Here is a 9,405-nt window from a genome sequence, read left to right on the forward strand (position 1 = left end):
TAACATGTATAAAATCATATGGAATAATTAAAATAAGAAAAGAAAATATTGTTTTAAAGAATAGAAATAGATAAATAATTTGTAAGGAACTTAACACAGTTTCTTTGGGCCCATCTTTCAAATTATTTGGAAAGATATTGGATCCAATACAGAAAAACACTACATGTTTTTAGTGTGCAAATAATATAAAACATAAAATATAAAATACAAAACATTACAGGTATTTAGTATACAACTAATATGTAGTGGCTAGTAAATCTGGGATCACATTTTATAAAGCCAGCCAAGCTGAGGGAAAGAGTGACATCACCTTGAAAAAACTGAGCTAAAATGATTGAGATTTATGTACTTTACACTTTACAAAGGTTTGCTAATATGTTCATAACAATACGATGAGCTCAATATTACAAGTATACCTTGGAGATATTATGGGTTTTGTTCCAGACTTCTGAAATACAGTGAATATCACAATAATGCATTTCATATGAATTCTTTGGTTTCCCTGTGCATATATAAAAGTTATCTTTACACTATGCTGTAGACTATTAAATATGTTACAACATTGTGTTTTATAAAATGTAAATACCTTAATGTAAAATGCACTTTATTGCTAAAATATGCCGGTGGTCACTTGAGCCTTCAGTGATTCATATCTTTTGGATGGTAGGGGTTCTTGTCTCAGTGTTGATGGCTGCTGATTGATCAGAGTGGTGGTTGCTGAAGAGTGGGCAGCTATGTTAGTCTTTTAATGTAAGACAATAAAATCTTTCATAAAAGATTTCTCTGTAGTATGTGAAATGCTATTTTGTAGCATTTTGCAACAGTAGAAATTCTTTCGAAATTGGACTTGAACTCTGTCACTGCTTTATGAACTAAGATTATAGAATATTCTAAATCTTTGTTACTTTCAAAAATGTTCATGGTATTAACGAACCACTTTCTTTGCTCAATCATAAGTAGCAACTTCTCCTCTATTATTTTTATTTGTGTTTGCAGCAATTTGGTCACCTCTTTAGGTTCCACTTTGATATTTCTACTATGTCTACAAGTTCTTTCTTCACTGAAGCCTTTAGTCTCTCAGATTCATGCATGAAGCTAGAATCAGCTTTTTCCAAATTTAATGATGTTGGTATTTTAACTTCCTTCATGAATAACAAATTTATTAATGGCATCTGGGATCACAAGCTCTTTTCAGAAGATTTTTCAGTTTACTTTATCCATATTCATTAGAGTAATCACTATCTAAGGCAGATATAGCCTTTTGAATTTACTTCTTCAGTAATAAGTCTTGAAAATAAGATTTACTCCTTTATGCACAGGCAACAGAATAGCATTATTAGGCATGAATTTCATTCATCTCATTATACATTTCTATCAGAGGTCTTGGGTGATCTGGCACATAATTAATCAGTCTCTCTATCTTCTCTCTTTCTCCTTCTGTCTCTATTTTTCTGAGAAGTAGGTCTCAACAGTGGGCGTAAAATATTTGCCAAATCATGTTATAAACAGACATGCTGTCACCTGGGCTTTGTGGTTCAATTTATAGAGCAGAGGCAGAGTATATTCGTATAATTCTTAAGGGCCTTGGGATTTTTGGAAAGATAAACACGTATTGGCTTCAACTTAAAGTCACCAGATGCACTAACCCCTGTCAACAGAGTCAGCCTGTCCTTGAAGTTTGGAGCCAGGCAGTTATTTCCCTCTAACTATGAAAGTCCTGGATGGCATATTCTTCCAATATAAAGTTGTTTTCTCTTCATTAAAAATGTGCTCTTCAGTGGGGTGATTTTCATTAGTTATTTAGCCAGGTTTTCTAAATAATTTGCTACAGCTTCTATATCAGTATTTGTGTTACTTGGCATTTTAATATTATGGAGGTGGCTTCTTTCCTTAAACCTTATGAAACAACTGCTACTAGCTTTAAAATTTTCTTCTGCAGCTTTCTCACCTCTCAGCCTTCATAGAATTTAAGAATTAGAACCTTGCTCTGAATTTGGCTTTTGTGGAAGAGAGTGTTGTGACTGATTTGATCTTTCCAGATCACTAACACTTTTTCCATATTGGCAATAAGTCAGTTCCATGCTCTTTTCATTCATGTATTCATTGGAGTAACGCTATTAATTTCATTCAAGAACTTTTTCTTTGCATTTACAAAGTGGCAAACTGATTGGCCTAAGAGGCCTAGCTTTCAGCCAATCACACTTTTCCTCATTTTATTTATTAATCTTTTTAAAAACATCAACAGGTGAGAAATGAACAACACTTCCTTCCACTTGAGCACTTAGAGGCTGTTGTTGGGTTATTCAATGTTCTAATGGCAGTACTGTTTTATCTCAAGGAACAAAGAGGCCTGAGGAAAGAGGGAGATGGGGTAATGGCAGGTCAGCAGGGCAAAGAGAACACAAACATCAGTTATCCATAATGTTTACTGGTTTTTATGGGTAAGGCTGCAATAGTACAATAGTAACTATAATAACATCAAGAATCACTGATAACAGATCAGCAAAATAGAGCAATTTTTAAAAGTTTGAAATACTGTAAGAACTATCAAAATTTGACCAAGATAGAAAGTAAGCACACAATGTTTGAAAAGTGGCACCATTAGAATTGCTTAATGCAAAGGTGCCACAAACCTGCACTTTATAAAAGAAAAGCAAAAGCAAAAACAAAAAAGCAACTTTGAGAAGTGTATTGAAGTGCCTGTGCACACACATACACACACACACACAAAGCTACACCTGTGATAATACTTTTACTTTAAAAATGAGGAAATAAGACTGAGATGAATTATATACTTTACAAAAGATTACCTGTAAATGCAAAAGCTAAACTATTAATGTATGTGATTCCTATAAACCAAAGAAAAATCAACATTGTGTGAACATACACATACAAATATTCATGGGAAATGCTACCTTCAATTTTATGTTCCCTTTCCAAAAATGAGATACATATGATAAGACTTAATAAAAATCTTAAAATTTAGAAAACTGTAAAGTCTAAACATTTTATATTAGACTTCTTAAATTAATCAAGGAGACTGTTTCACCTGATTTTCCTCTACCTAATCTGAAATGAGGTGTGGAAGGTTGGCAAATTGTGAATTACTTGGCTATCACACTATGAATACTATCTGAGTGAAAAATATCTGAACATGACATCCTAGAATGTACTTAATCAAGTTTTGGCAGAATTGTAGCTGCTCATCTGTCTGCTTGCCAAGAACATTAAGGTTAGGTATGGCATCATTAGGCATTAGAATGCCTTGTTTTTAGTGTATTTCTTGCAAAGGATTTTTGGGAGGACTTACACCTTAGCACATGGGAACATAAAACTTTTAAGGTAATGTTCATAAATGAGTTCAAAGCAATTTTCCATTATTTTTACAGCTGCTCTTCCAGGAGAAAATATCTTTCAAACACTTTGCAAACACTTTCTTTGGAAACATTTTGATGGTGTCTTAGATGTTTACACAAGTTTTTTTTGAACATTAAAAAATAAACTTAAAATGCTAACTGGTAGATGTTAATTAAACACAAAGCATGGTTTCTACCTATATGAGTTATATTATGGAAAGATATACATTTAAACACTTTGATTCACAGGCATAATTAATAAAAAGATCAACTTTAATTTTTCGATTCGGAATGACCTGTGATAGGAAGTAGGCCTATAACTGTGCCTTATTTGTCTCTTGCACTTTTTTCTTTGATTAACATACTATTAGTCACATTCTTTAAACACTGTAAAGCTTAAATAATCAAAATCTATCCATATAGGAAAAAGATTAAAAAAAAAAAAAGTCTGAAAGAGGCCTGATCTTCAAAGGTTCTGATATAGTCCTCAGGACATCATTTTATGCTACTGTTTCAGAGTCAAGCTTCCAGATGGACTAACAGTAGGATCACAAATAAAGATGCACCATGAGCACAACTTCTTCCGTTAGTTGTCTTCTGTGTGGTCTATATTTTGAAACATTTTCTCCTACATGGTTTTTGTAGGAAAAAAACATGAAGTCCTCCTTTTTTCTTTAAAAAATCATAAACATTTATCTCTTCCTTTTAATGATTAAGCAAGAATACAGTACAGCCCAATAAAGAGAAAAAGTAGAGGGGCAATGTTTGGCTTAGGGATTCTCTACCTTTTCCTACCTTATAAGATGTTACGCTACTCCTCTGTCCTCACTAAAATTTCTATGTTCCAGAAGAAAGGAATGTGGTATAGTTCCAGGGGAAACACTTAAAATCAATTACTGTATCTGTCACGTGTTCAGATTTTTAAGGTGAAACTCCAAGAAATGACCTAGAGCTTAATATGTGATTTGGCCTGGATCACCAAGGTAGAATCCCAAGTGGAATTTGGAATAAAGTACTAAATAACATCAGCAGTATATTTAGCATAGTCTTCAAGAAAAAATGCAGATAAAATTTGGATCCTCATACTTTTAGCTAATGGGATAAGTCTAAAACAATGAACAGTATAAGATATGGGATTATAAATCTCAGAATCATATTCAATGAATACATTCCCTCCCAAACAAAATTCAATCAAACATTAAGATGCAGATGGTTTTGAAAATCGACAAGTAAATAAAACCATAACCATAATTCTTTGATTCTTAGTCCCCACACTGCTCAAATTGTACCTTGGACAGACTTGTAATAAATTTTACATTAATCTGTCTTACCTTTTCCTCTGTAGATTATCATTTATAATTTATCCAAATGCAGGTTCTGTTTGTCCACCTGGATTGCCTGTGTTGTTCTGCAATCATAAATTTGGGTTCAATTGCTTAGTCCAAATACTTAATGCATGTTTGACTTACCCTTAGCTTAACCTTATTGAGCTTTATTTTCTTTATCATCAAAATGAGGTCACAATTAAAAATCTATAGTTTTATAACTAATCAATATATGCAGAGATGGTTATAGATATAGGAAGTGTGTAGATAAATGTAAAATCAATTTAGTACTTAGTCTGTGAACAGACACTGTCACTGTAGGGATTACCATGATTTCCATTTAAGTGACTTTCTAAGGTCTGACAGTTAATTCTGACTCCAGAGAACATCACTATCATAAATTCCTTTTTAGCACTATTGTCAGAAATAAAGATAAAGCCTTTGGCTTAGCCTCTGGCATTGAGGTAAAAACTCTACCTTTAATTCTAGCACAGTGAGTTTATAATATCCAAGTAAAGGTCCCTATTTAGCCTAAGTCAACAAAACACATACTGTGGTACTAAGGTTGCTTCTCTTGTGTTGCATCTATACATGTCTTATATTTTATTTATATCTCAATTCTTTTCTATTTCCTACCCAAACATTTGCATTTTTAATAAATACTATAGTGACAATATTGTAAACACAATTATATTGGGGACTAATACAATTAACATTATTTCAGTCAAAGTAAAATTAATATGAACTGTATGGTTAACATAAATTACATGAATTGACACTATTTGGTGTGACAAGGATTTCAATAGGATACACAGGGAGTGATTGTTTTGGTTTGCAAATAATACAAAGAAAGTCTTTTAAAGTACTTTTGAAAAGCAATTTATTTTTCTGAAGACCTCGAAACTAAATGGCCACCCAAATTGATGCTTTTGGCACTTAATTCTACCACCACTAGATATTAGAGGAAGCAGATTAATGAAATTCTTTTTAAATGGATCACTGGTGTGAAGAACTGTGAATGTCTGAGTATTTATCATACCTGATCGCTAACAAGTTAGCCAGTCATAGCTTCATTGGTGCTGGCAGGAGACACAAGACTCCTGGGTCACATGGCCTTCATGTTTGCATTGGCTGCCAGTACTCCCCATGTCCTATAGGGCTGACACAAAAGGGTGCAGGTGGATGCTTCACAGTTAATAAATATGGTCACAACTCAGGAGTGTCAAGCTTATGAAACCTAAATCTTTCATAATGGACTAAAAACCTGCCTGACCTTGCCCCTGGAAGGCGACATAATCTTTATTATGTTTGACAATTAAAATAAAAAAGAAAGTCAAGAAACTTTTCCTCTGCTCAAGTAGGAGACAGTATCTCTTTCTTCCATAGCTCTTCTCAATACAAACATTCTTGACAAGGTAGTTCAGGTCACAGGCTATCAGTGCTTGTCCTTGAAAATTTTATACAAATGCAAGAGACTCCTAGGATTGTCTACCAATCGTAGGTCACTTGGAGCATTCCTTGATTTTAAGTTGTACTTACATTAAAATTCAAGTCTTCTAATTGGCAATGACCCAAATGAAGAAATTTGTTCATCTTGATTTTGTGGGATCATCCTACATCGTTATCTCTTTATCCCGAACAATTCTCTATGCTATTCTAAATAAGTCATTCCAGGAAATGTAATTATGTTTTGACACTTTGAAGACTTCATTTCATTTGTGAAATAATGGTGACAGTACCACCTGATAAAGTTTGTGCTGATAGATGCTACAGAAATACTTAGCGGTAACATCAGCAGAGCAAGATGAAATGTCAGCCCTTGTTGTTAATGTTCTCAACACAACTACTTTCATTCAAAGTAGTAAGTCTCTTTCATATTTACACACTTAAAGCATATTCATTACAAGGTATAAATGCAAGAAACACAGTGGTGAATGGAAAGGAAAAAATTTTCATCTTATTGGCACAAAAGCAAATATTACAATCTTGTACACCCACAGAAATGAAAAGAGCTGTTTTCTGTACTATCTGCTCATTTTATTTCTCTTTCTGATGTTTTTCTCTATAATTACTGGTAAGTGTAAGAATGGGTATCAACTTTAAAATTTGTTTACTTTGTTAATCATTCAGCTTTTCCTACTAGAATTGAAGATGCATTAGTGCACGACTTTCTGTCTGTTTTATGTGAGCATGAGGCTCTCCTTTCCAACTCAGAGACACTAAAGCAAAAATGGTTCCATATATAAAAGGGTTCATGGGACTTCTTCCGGGCAGAAAACAGACCTAAAATTTATCCAGACATACAGAAAAAAAAAGTCATTGATTGAAATGTGTCTTGATACACAAAGACCAGGGCAATCCTTCTATATTGATTTTACGTCTCAGTGGAAGGTTAGTTGAAAAGTGTATGAGAGGATAATTTTGTAAACAAGTTTAACTGAGACTTTCATAGGCCAGGAATGGTGACTCTGCCAATTATAAATAATGGATTTGTTTTCAGGCTTTTCCCTCACATATGCCAGTTGGCTTGAAACAGAAGAATTTGAGTTAAAATAAATTTGCATTTGTCCCCACAACCTCTTTTTAACTGGAGCCTTAGGATTGAAAGGTCTGATAAAACAGTCATGTTTAAAATGCATACCTTTACAAGTAATATTTTAAAGAATTATCAAATAGGACAGAAGAGGTGACCTTTTAAGAACTATCTAAATAATTTTTGACATTTTTGTAACTTGGCTAAATCCAGTGTGAAGGAAAAGTTTCAGGAAGCTGAATGTTTTACATATTTTCATTTTGTACATGACAGTCTGTCTGCTCTTTTGTTTGAACATCCCCATCTGCAACGAATAATCTTTCAGACTGCTTTTACCTGAAGATGAAAATGAATTCTAACTTTTCTTATGTTTGACTTTAAGAATTTTTAATTCAATATATAATTTTTTAAATCCTCTAGTATTCATGGGGCAGCAGATGTGTACTAAAACTGAATAAGCAATAAGTCAAAGAAAGAGTTTTATAAATAAGTAGTGAGTATCCTTTCATGATGATGCTAAGTATTTCCCAAACTTTAGGGGAAGAATGAACCAAATAATTTCAAGGTGTCATAAGTTTCAGATATAGAAGTATCATCATCCTTTATATGTCAATCAATAATAATAATAATTAATTTTAAATACCTAAAACCTCTTAAAGTTTTCAGGAAGTAATTTTATTTCAATCTACAAAAACAAAAACAAAAACAAAGGCCATATATTAATATTGGGAAAGCACAGGAACCTATGATTTAACAAGACATCTTCCTATAATTTTAATAACTTTAATTCATAGTGGGAATACTTGTAATCTCAAGGTGGTTCAATTTATGAATAAATTGCTGCTTTTACTAAATTTTACAAAAAAAATACTGGCAAATAAAAAATCAATATATTTTTAGTGAAAGGAAAATTGAAATATTTAACAATGGCCTTTTCTATTCATCTTTTATTCATTAGAATATTATGCCCATTAATAGCCATCATAATTTCCTTGTTTACTCCCTGATAATGCTTTCTAGAATGTGGCTTCTTATTAGTATTGAATCTGATTTTTAAAAAAATAATCATTTTACTTGCTAACCCGATAAGACTTTTATAAAAGCATTTACATGGCTGCTGGAGAAGGTAGTTTTCTAGGAAAATGTTGCCTGATTGAACCTATCCTTATTGGGTAAATATTGACTCTCCATGAGAGGTACATTTTCTAGGCAACTGCCTGGAAAAGACAACTGATTGCATGCCCCTATTACTATGCATATAATTATCGGCCTCATACCAATTGATATGGTTCTTTTACATTTGAGATAATGCTAGGAAATGAAGATGGGAAAGGGTAAAGAACAAAGCATAGACTTTGGAAAGATTTGACCCCTTAAACTATGCTCATTCATGCCTAACAAAATAACTGCAGAAAACTGTCATCAGTGGTGATCAGAATAAACACAAAGATTTTCGCAATTCCTAATAACATCTGTTGTATAAATGATATCTTTTAATCCCTGTGGACCTCTTTGAAGCAAGTACTTCATCATCACTGCTTTTAATATAGGAGGATTATTTTCTTTGATTTCATTTCATATATTTTAGCCAAAATATGCTGACTCAGAATCCAAATCCAATGATTCTCAGCTTAGGGAATAGCAGGAAAAACACTTTACTCCCTCTTCATCAAAGGTCATGTTCAAATTGCACATGGGCCACTTTAAGCTACAAATATTACATACCAGAAGTTTTCCCAGATTTGCCAGAGAGACAATTCCATCTAATTTTATATTTTGGATGGCAATTCCATCTAATTTCCATTCAGTTTTTTACATTCCCTACCCCAGTCCTAGGAACAACTATCTTGCCAAAAATTCCTGGTTCCATTTAATGGGTAATGAAATTAGAAATTAAGACATGGTTTGAATACAACAGTTACTAATAGGGCATTATGTAAAAATGTGGATGTGTAACCGATGTGATTCTGCAATCTGTATTTGGGGTAAAATTGGGAGTTCATAACCAACTTGAATCTAATGTATGAAATATGATATGTCAAGAGCTTTATAATGTTTTTCAACAACCAATAAAAAAAAATTAAAAAAAAAAAAAAAAGAAAACATAAAAATAAATAAATAAATAAAATGCATTACCAGAGTAAAAAAAAAAATAAAATAAAATTACTATGTGAAAAAAAAAAAAAAAAAA

The sequence above is a fragment of the Marmota marmota genome, unplaced genomic scaffold (genome assembly GCF_001458135.2).
Source record: "Marmota marmota marmota unplaced genomic scaffold, marMar, whole genome shotgun sequence".
NCBI classification, from domain to species: domain Eukaryota; kingdom Metazoa; phylum Chordata; class Mammalia; order Rodentia; family Sciuridae; genus Marmota; species Marmota marmota.